The sequence below is a fragment of the Paramisgurnus dabryanus genome, chromosome 19 (genome assembly GCF_030506205.2).
Source record: "Paramisgurnus dabryanus chromosome 19, PD_genome_1.1, whole genome shotgun sequence".
In the NCBI taxonomy this organism is placed as follows: Eukaryota; Metazoa; Chordata; class Actinopteri; order Cypriniformes; family Cobitidae; genus Paramisgurnus; species Paramisgurnus dabryanus.
Window position 1 is genome coordinate 29,375,887 of NC_133355.1, and position 7,329 is coordinate 29,383,215.

The 7,329-nt window shown below is 37.0% G+C and overlaps 1 long non-coding RNA gene across 1 annotated transcript; it reads right to left on the reverse strand.

Annotated features, from left to right (window-relative positions):
- Window positions 1-715: 715 nt before the first annotated feature.
- On the reverse strand, window positions 716-6,853 carry LOC135780091 (uncharacterized). The gene is made up of 4 exons (XR_010544969.2): window positions 6,220-6,853; window positions 5,988-6,121; window positions 5,802-5,905; window positions 716-1,128 (listed from the first exon to the last, which is right to left on the reverse strand). It is a non-coding gene; the product is annotated as an uncharacterized lncRNA (long non-coding RNA).
- Between the last annotated feature and the right edge of the window lie 476 nt (window positions 6,854-7,329).

Below are 7,329 nucleotides of genomic sequence, written 5' to 3' on the forward strand. Positions count from 1 at the left end.
CACTTATTAACATTATTTTACTATAGTAAACTTTATTATAAAAGACCGCTTACATACTATATTACTGTGCAAACTATATGGAAACACCAAATGTAGCACATAGAAAGTATTTTTTGAAATGATTATAAAACTATTTCACTTATTAACATTATTTTACTATAGTAAACTTTATTATAAAAGACCGCTTACATACTATATTACTGTGCAAACTATATGGAAACACCAAATGTAGCATATAGAAAGTATTTTTTGAAATGATTATAAAACTATTTCACTTATTAACATTATTTTACTATAGTAAACTTTATTATAAAAGACTGTTACATACTATATTACTGTGCAAACTATATGGAAACACCAAATGTAGCACAAAGAAATTATTAATTGAAATGAATGTTCTACATTATTTCACTATGGTAAACTTTTTTATGAAAGACTGCTTACTTATAAGTGCTATGTTTTTACTTATTAGGTTTTAAGGAGAATGCAACATGTTCCAGGGCCTCTTACCTGCATGATTCATCATCCAGGTTTTGCACAAATTGTCTAAATCCCTACACACAGAACATTTATTGTACCGACTATAAGCCTTTGAGGTGCATGACTAGAGTAAGTTTTATTACATTTTTAAACCAATAACACTAAAGTATCATTATAGTAACAAAGTACCCAAAAGAACAAAAGATGTAACTTTAAAGAAAATATAATAGTCAGTCAAAAGTTTTTATTTATTTATTACAAATATATATTTAAATGTTAAACAATATACAAATAAACATACTTTAGTAACCATATTGTGCTCTTGTTTCAAAAATTGTTCAATTCATTTCTTACAGCTATCTATTCAGATAAATGGCATATCAAAGCTTTGTCAGCTGGTGCTATTTAAGACGACACTATAAGGTTATCATCCTGTCGTGTGTTGTTCTCCAGATACGCTTGGAGCTTCCTGATCAGATCGGTCACAATTTTGGCTTTCGACGACCCCTGCACTGAAGATGGCATGCAATCACGTCCTCCTTTGAAGGTCTCTCAAACTGTGATGCCAGGTCCATTGGAATCGGGGTTTCCTTCAGCTTATCTTCAAATACCTCATCAAACACAAGCCTGATCACATCCTCCACATAACTGTAGAAATATTGCAGTCAATAAATCTTTTGTTTTGATCATTTATTTCCCTGCTTCATACATTAAGTTTTTAATTAGGGCCCGAGCACACCGGGGTGTGAGGACCCTATTGTTCTTCAAGGAGTTATTATTATTATTATTATTTTTTTTCTTTTTCTTCTCCGACTTCAGCGGGACTTTAGAGGGCCTAAACATACTCAAAAACTCATGAAATTTTGCACAAATGTCAAGAGTGATGAAAATTTACATGTGGTGTAGGCTTTAGAATTAGGCGTGGGAAAATGGCTCTATAGCGCCACCTACAAATTTTCAACGAAGCAGCCCTCGGACTGTGTTTGATGTACAATTACGAAATTCGGTACGCTTCTGTAGCATGACAAGACCTACAAAAAAGTCTCTTGGAGCGAAGCCGTAAACCAAACAGGAAGTCAGCTATTCTGAGTTATTTTTGTGATTTGGGCGCAGTTTTTGTCATTTCCAGGCGTCATACTTTAACTAACTCCTCCTACAGTTTTCGTCGGATCATCTTCATATTTGGTGAGTGTCATCTTAAGGCCTTTGTGATGCTAAATTGCGAAGGATTTGACTCTACGTAAAAATTTGTGTCGGTTCTGGCCCGACAAAGTTTGATGTTTTCCAATGAAACAGGAAGTTGCTGGAACTCATGCATACAGTGTCCGATCTGTCCCAAATTTCACATGATTGCTAAGAGTCCTGACCTGAACACATCTACATAACAATTTTCATTTATAGCCATAGCGCCACCAGCTGGCAACCTGAAGGAACATGTTTTAGCGCCACTTTCAAATATTGAATGAAGCAGCCCTTGGACTGTGTTTAACTTACATGTACGAATTTCGGTATGCTCATGTATTATTACAAGCCCTACAAAAAAGTCTCTTGGAGCAACGCCCTAAACCAAACAGGAAGTCAGCTATTTTGAATTATTTCTCAGATTTTGGCTCAGTTTTTCTCATTTCCAGCAGTCATACTTTAACTAACTCCTCCTACAGTTTTCGTCGAATCATCATCATATTTGGCGAGTGTCATCTTAAGGCCTTTGTGATGCTAAATTGCGAAGGATTTGACTCTACGTAAAAATTTGTGTCGGTTCTGGCCCGACAAAGTTTGATGTTTTCCAATGAAACAGGAAGTTGCTGGAACTCATGCATACAGTGTCCGATCTGTCCCAAATTTCACATGATTGCTAAGAGTCCTGACCTGAACACATCTACATAACAATTTTCATTTATAGCCATAGCGCCACCAGCTGGCAACCTGAAGGAACATGTTTTAGCGCCACTTTCAAATATTGAATGAAGCAGCCCTTGGACTGTGTTTAACTTACATGTACGAATTTCGGTATGCTCATGTATTATTACAAGCCCTACAAAAAAGTCTCTTGGAGCAACGCCCTAAACCAAACAGGAAGTCAGCTATTTTGAATTATTTCTCAGATTTTGGCTCAGTTTTTCTCATTTCCAGCAGTCATACTTTAACTAACTCCTCCTACAGTTTTCGTCGGATCATCATCATATTTGGCGAGTGTCATCTTAAGGCCTTTGTGATGCTAAATTGCGAAGGATTTGATTCTATATTAAAATTTGTGTCTGTATCGGCCAGCCAAAGTTTGATGTTTCGCTATGAAACAGGTTGCTGGAACTCAGGCATACAGTGTCCGATCTGTCCCAAACTTCACATGATTGCTAAGAGTCATGACCTGAACACATCTACATGTCAATAGTCACTTATGGTTATAGCGCCACCAGCTGGCAACAGGAAGTGACATGTTTACAATGATTATCCAATGTCTGATCTGTCCCAAACTTCACATGATTAATAAGAGTCCTGGACTGAACACATCTACATGTCAATAGTCACTTATGGTTATAGCGCCACCAGCTGGCAACAGGAGGTGACATGTTTACACTGATTATGCAATGTCCGATCTTTCCCTATCTTCACATGATTAATAAAAGTCCTGGACTGAACACATCTACATGTCAATAGTCACTTATGGTTATAGCGCCACCAGCTGACAACAGGAAGTGACATGTTTACACTGATTATGCAATGTCTGATCTGTCCCAAACTTCACATGATTAATAAGAGTCCTGGACTGAACACATCTACATGTCAATAGTCACTTATGGTTATAGCGCCACCAGCTGGCAACAGGAAGTGACATGTTTACAATGATTATGCAATGTCTGATCTGTCCCAAACTTCACATGATTAATAAGAGTCCTGGAGTGAACACATCTACATGTCAATAGTCACTTATGGTTATAGCGCCACCAGCTGGCAACAGGAGGTGACATGTTTACACTGATTATGCAATGTCCGATCTTTCCCTATCTTCACATGATTAATAAGAGTCCTGGACTGAACACATCTACATGTCAATAGTCACTTATGGTTATAGCGCCACCAGCTGACAACAGGAAGTGACATGTTTACACTGATTATGCAATGTCTGATCTGTCCCAAACTTCACATGATTAATAAGAGTCCTGGACTGAACACATCTACATGTCAATAGTCACTTATGGTTATAGCGCCACCAGCTGACAACAGGAAGTGACATGTTTACAATGATTATGCAATGTCTGATCTGTCCCGAACTTCACATGATTAATAAGAGTCCTGGACTGAACACATCTACATGTCAATAGTCACTTATGGTTATAGCGCCACCAGCTGACAACAGGAAGTGACATGTTTACACTGATTATGCAATGTCCGATCTTTCCCTAACTTCACATGATTAATAAGAGTCCTGGACTGAACACATCTACATGTCAATAGTCACCAGTGTTGGGCAAGTTACTAAAAAATTAGTAATTAGTTACAGTTACTATTTTTTTTTACTTTTAAAAGTAACTGAATTACTCTACCGGTTACTGTATATCAAAAGTAATTAGTTACTTAGAAAAGTAACTTTTAAGTTACTTTTATGTCTGCTTTTTAAATGTAAATATGAACAGTACTGAACAGTCAAACAGTAAAATGATATGGATGGGCTATTTTACACATAAGACTCTAATATATCACATACTGTAGGAGCCTATTTTGCTTTAGATTCAACCTTTGAATATTTTTGTTAGAAATGATCTTAATATTTAAACTTAGTTTATTTATGTATATCATTTAGACCATTTAGACAAATATTCTGCATGTTTACAAAAATATAAAATGTGTTAAAATTGTGTAGTGTCTCTTTAAAAATTTGGAGACAATTGTGTCAACATGTCAAATTTTCTAAAATAAATTATAATTTTTCTGATTTCATATTTATTTTAATAAGTTAGAAACGTCTCCGCTGTGTCCTGCTGACAGGCACGATGCGTGTGCAGCAGATGAGGCAAATTATGGGTCCTCCGAAGGTTAGACCGTCTCATTTCAGTTCTCTTCGCGAACTTCTGAGCGCCTTGAATGGGCAAGTGCTCACCTTTTATTGCATGCTTAGTAGGGTGCAGCACTTGAATTGGAACACAGCTTGTGAAGCTTGCCACAGGGACTGCGCTCTTTGGTCATATATTGTTTGTTTTCTGTTGGATTTAAATGATACACAGGATTAAAGGAAGATATTTATTCAGAAAACGGAGTAGGCTACGTGGATTGTTTTGTCGGACGGACACAGAGCGAGTGGATTGTTTTGTCAGATGGACACAGAGCGAGTGGATTTTTTGTTCGGATACGGAGAGACTGAAACTAAAACTAAAAGCGAGCTCACACATACTATGGAGTTTTAACACGGGTGTACACCGCAGTGTGAATATTTTAGTGGAAACAACAATCGCGGATCGTTCTCTTCCATGAAGCCGATGTAAACATCTAAGAATATATGATCATTTCTTAGATTTATTACCTTTGTGGACTACAAATGCAAGTTGATGTCATACTGCGATTGCTTGGTGAAGATAATTTACAAACATGAGACCGGATGGATTATGACTTGCGCACAATTTTTAAACAAAGGTATGTTGTCCCGTTTAGATTTTTCATGTTCATTCTATATGCACTGTCAGCTATGATGAAGTGTAATGAATCATTGCGCCGCCAACTACAGTCCTGCGACGTCAGATATGTCTTGTCTATTTTTTACAAAATAGAGTAACGCGCGTAACGAACTCATTTAAATTTCAGTAATTGTAATTGCGTTACTTGATTTAAAAAAATAGTGGAGTTACAGTAACGCGGTACTCCCATCACTGATAGTCACTTATGATGCCAATAGTCAGTTACGGTCATAGCGCCACCAGCTGGTAACAGGAAGTAACATGTTTACAATGATAATGCAATGTCAGATTTGTCCCAAACTTCACATGATTGATAAGAGTCCTGGACAGAACACATCTACGTGCCAATATTTACATGTAGTCACTCATACACACACACACTCGCTCACTCACTCTCTCTCTCTCTCTCTCTCATGCTATCTTACACGATGCTACCTCGCTGTCATTTGTAATTAGCAACAGGAAATGTGGCACATTATACTACACTTTTAAATGGTTCACCTATGTTTACATGCTTAAATGCCTATTTACTACTGTTCCCTTTCATTCTTCTCATGCCACGGCGTGGCGGTGTCAGGTGTGCGAGGGCCCTTCCATCACTGCTTGCAGTTTTAATTATGAATGTATTTGAAATAAAACATTACTGCTTACGGTATGTCACTTGTGTGTTTTGGGAACATAGCCTTGTACTTTCCCTCTCCTGCTTTTGTTACGGCTTGGTGACATTGTAATGGATGGCTGCAAGGTACAAATACCTGTAAAATATAAACAAGCAATTAATTTATTGTAAAAGTAAATACTACTTTATTTAACACAGTTACTAAAATACTTAAATACCTGCACAGCATTCCAATAAATGAGAAAATCAAAATTTTTTTGCTGCAAATCTGAAATCTCAGGCTACGGACGGCAAAGGCATCCACTGATGATGGTGATGGAAACATTGTGAAACGATGCTACTGCCTGGGTTCCTATTATTATGCAGAGAAAAAAAACTTTGTCATCATCAGTTATACATCTAAGACTGGTAGTGGTATCACTAGCTAAATACATCATGTGTGTTACACACCTTTGCTCCTCATATGCCAGTCTGACTCCTTGTACTGTGTGTAATGATGTTGCATGTTTGCATACAGTGTAGAAGGATGTGTCCAGCTGCGAATCTAGGATATAGACAAATAAAACAAACATGTATTCAGTCAAAAAGACATATTATAACAATAGAGTACAACGACTATAAATCGTTAGACTATTCATTAAAACGTAAATGTATTACATATTACATGGCCCAACATTAGCAACACACATTACGTGTTTACTTCGTTTCAAAATCTAAGAAAGCTTCAAGTAAATACAACAGTAAAATACATATAACTTTAAACAAATCATCTGTACTTAGAGTTTCTTGAGTTTGATCATGAGAACAAATTTTACTGGTAACAGTTTAGCTGGCATTTGTATTTGTATTTAGCTAAGCAACTTAGCAAGTTTGTAAACATGTCTAAACCAACATCGATAAAAAAAACGATAGTCTGCATAATTCAACATACACGTGTGTAAATATGGTACGTTCTTTATGAAATACAGTATTACAACACAAGACAATTAGCTTGCAAGCTTAGCTCTACACGCACATTATGTTAATCTCCGGTTACGTAATGTACAGTAAAAGGCAAATAATAAACGTGAATACTTACAGCCTGTGATCCAGAAGTGCACAGTAATCCAACTTTCAAGAGGAGACGTCGCGCAAATCCAGCTTCGGTTCATGAGAAGCAGTTATTGTGAAAACTCCGTGAACAACTTCTGACTGGATTTTTCCGGAACCGTATTAGAGGATCTATTATCCTGGGAAACCTGAATGACATCCGGTTTGTGACGTCACGCTGAACAGATCGTGCATCGTAGCTCCGTCGAGTTCATCATCTAAAAGCTTTTTTTTACCATCTTATTCCTATTTATATAATATAACTTATTAGTTTTACATAGGAATACTTTACCGTGACGATTATTGAGCAGTACTACCACGTGAAACTATTTATCACTAATAAACACCCAGTGTTGTTAGCATATAGCCCGCTAGCATCCACACGGTGGAGGCTGAAGCTAGCATTTTCCGATCTAATGGCGGATTCATCTGATATATGCTTTTCTGACCTATCCTCACCTGAGCGGGAAG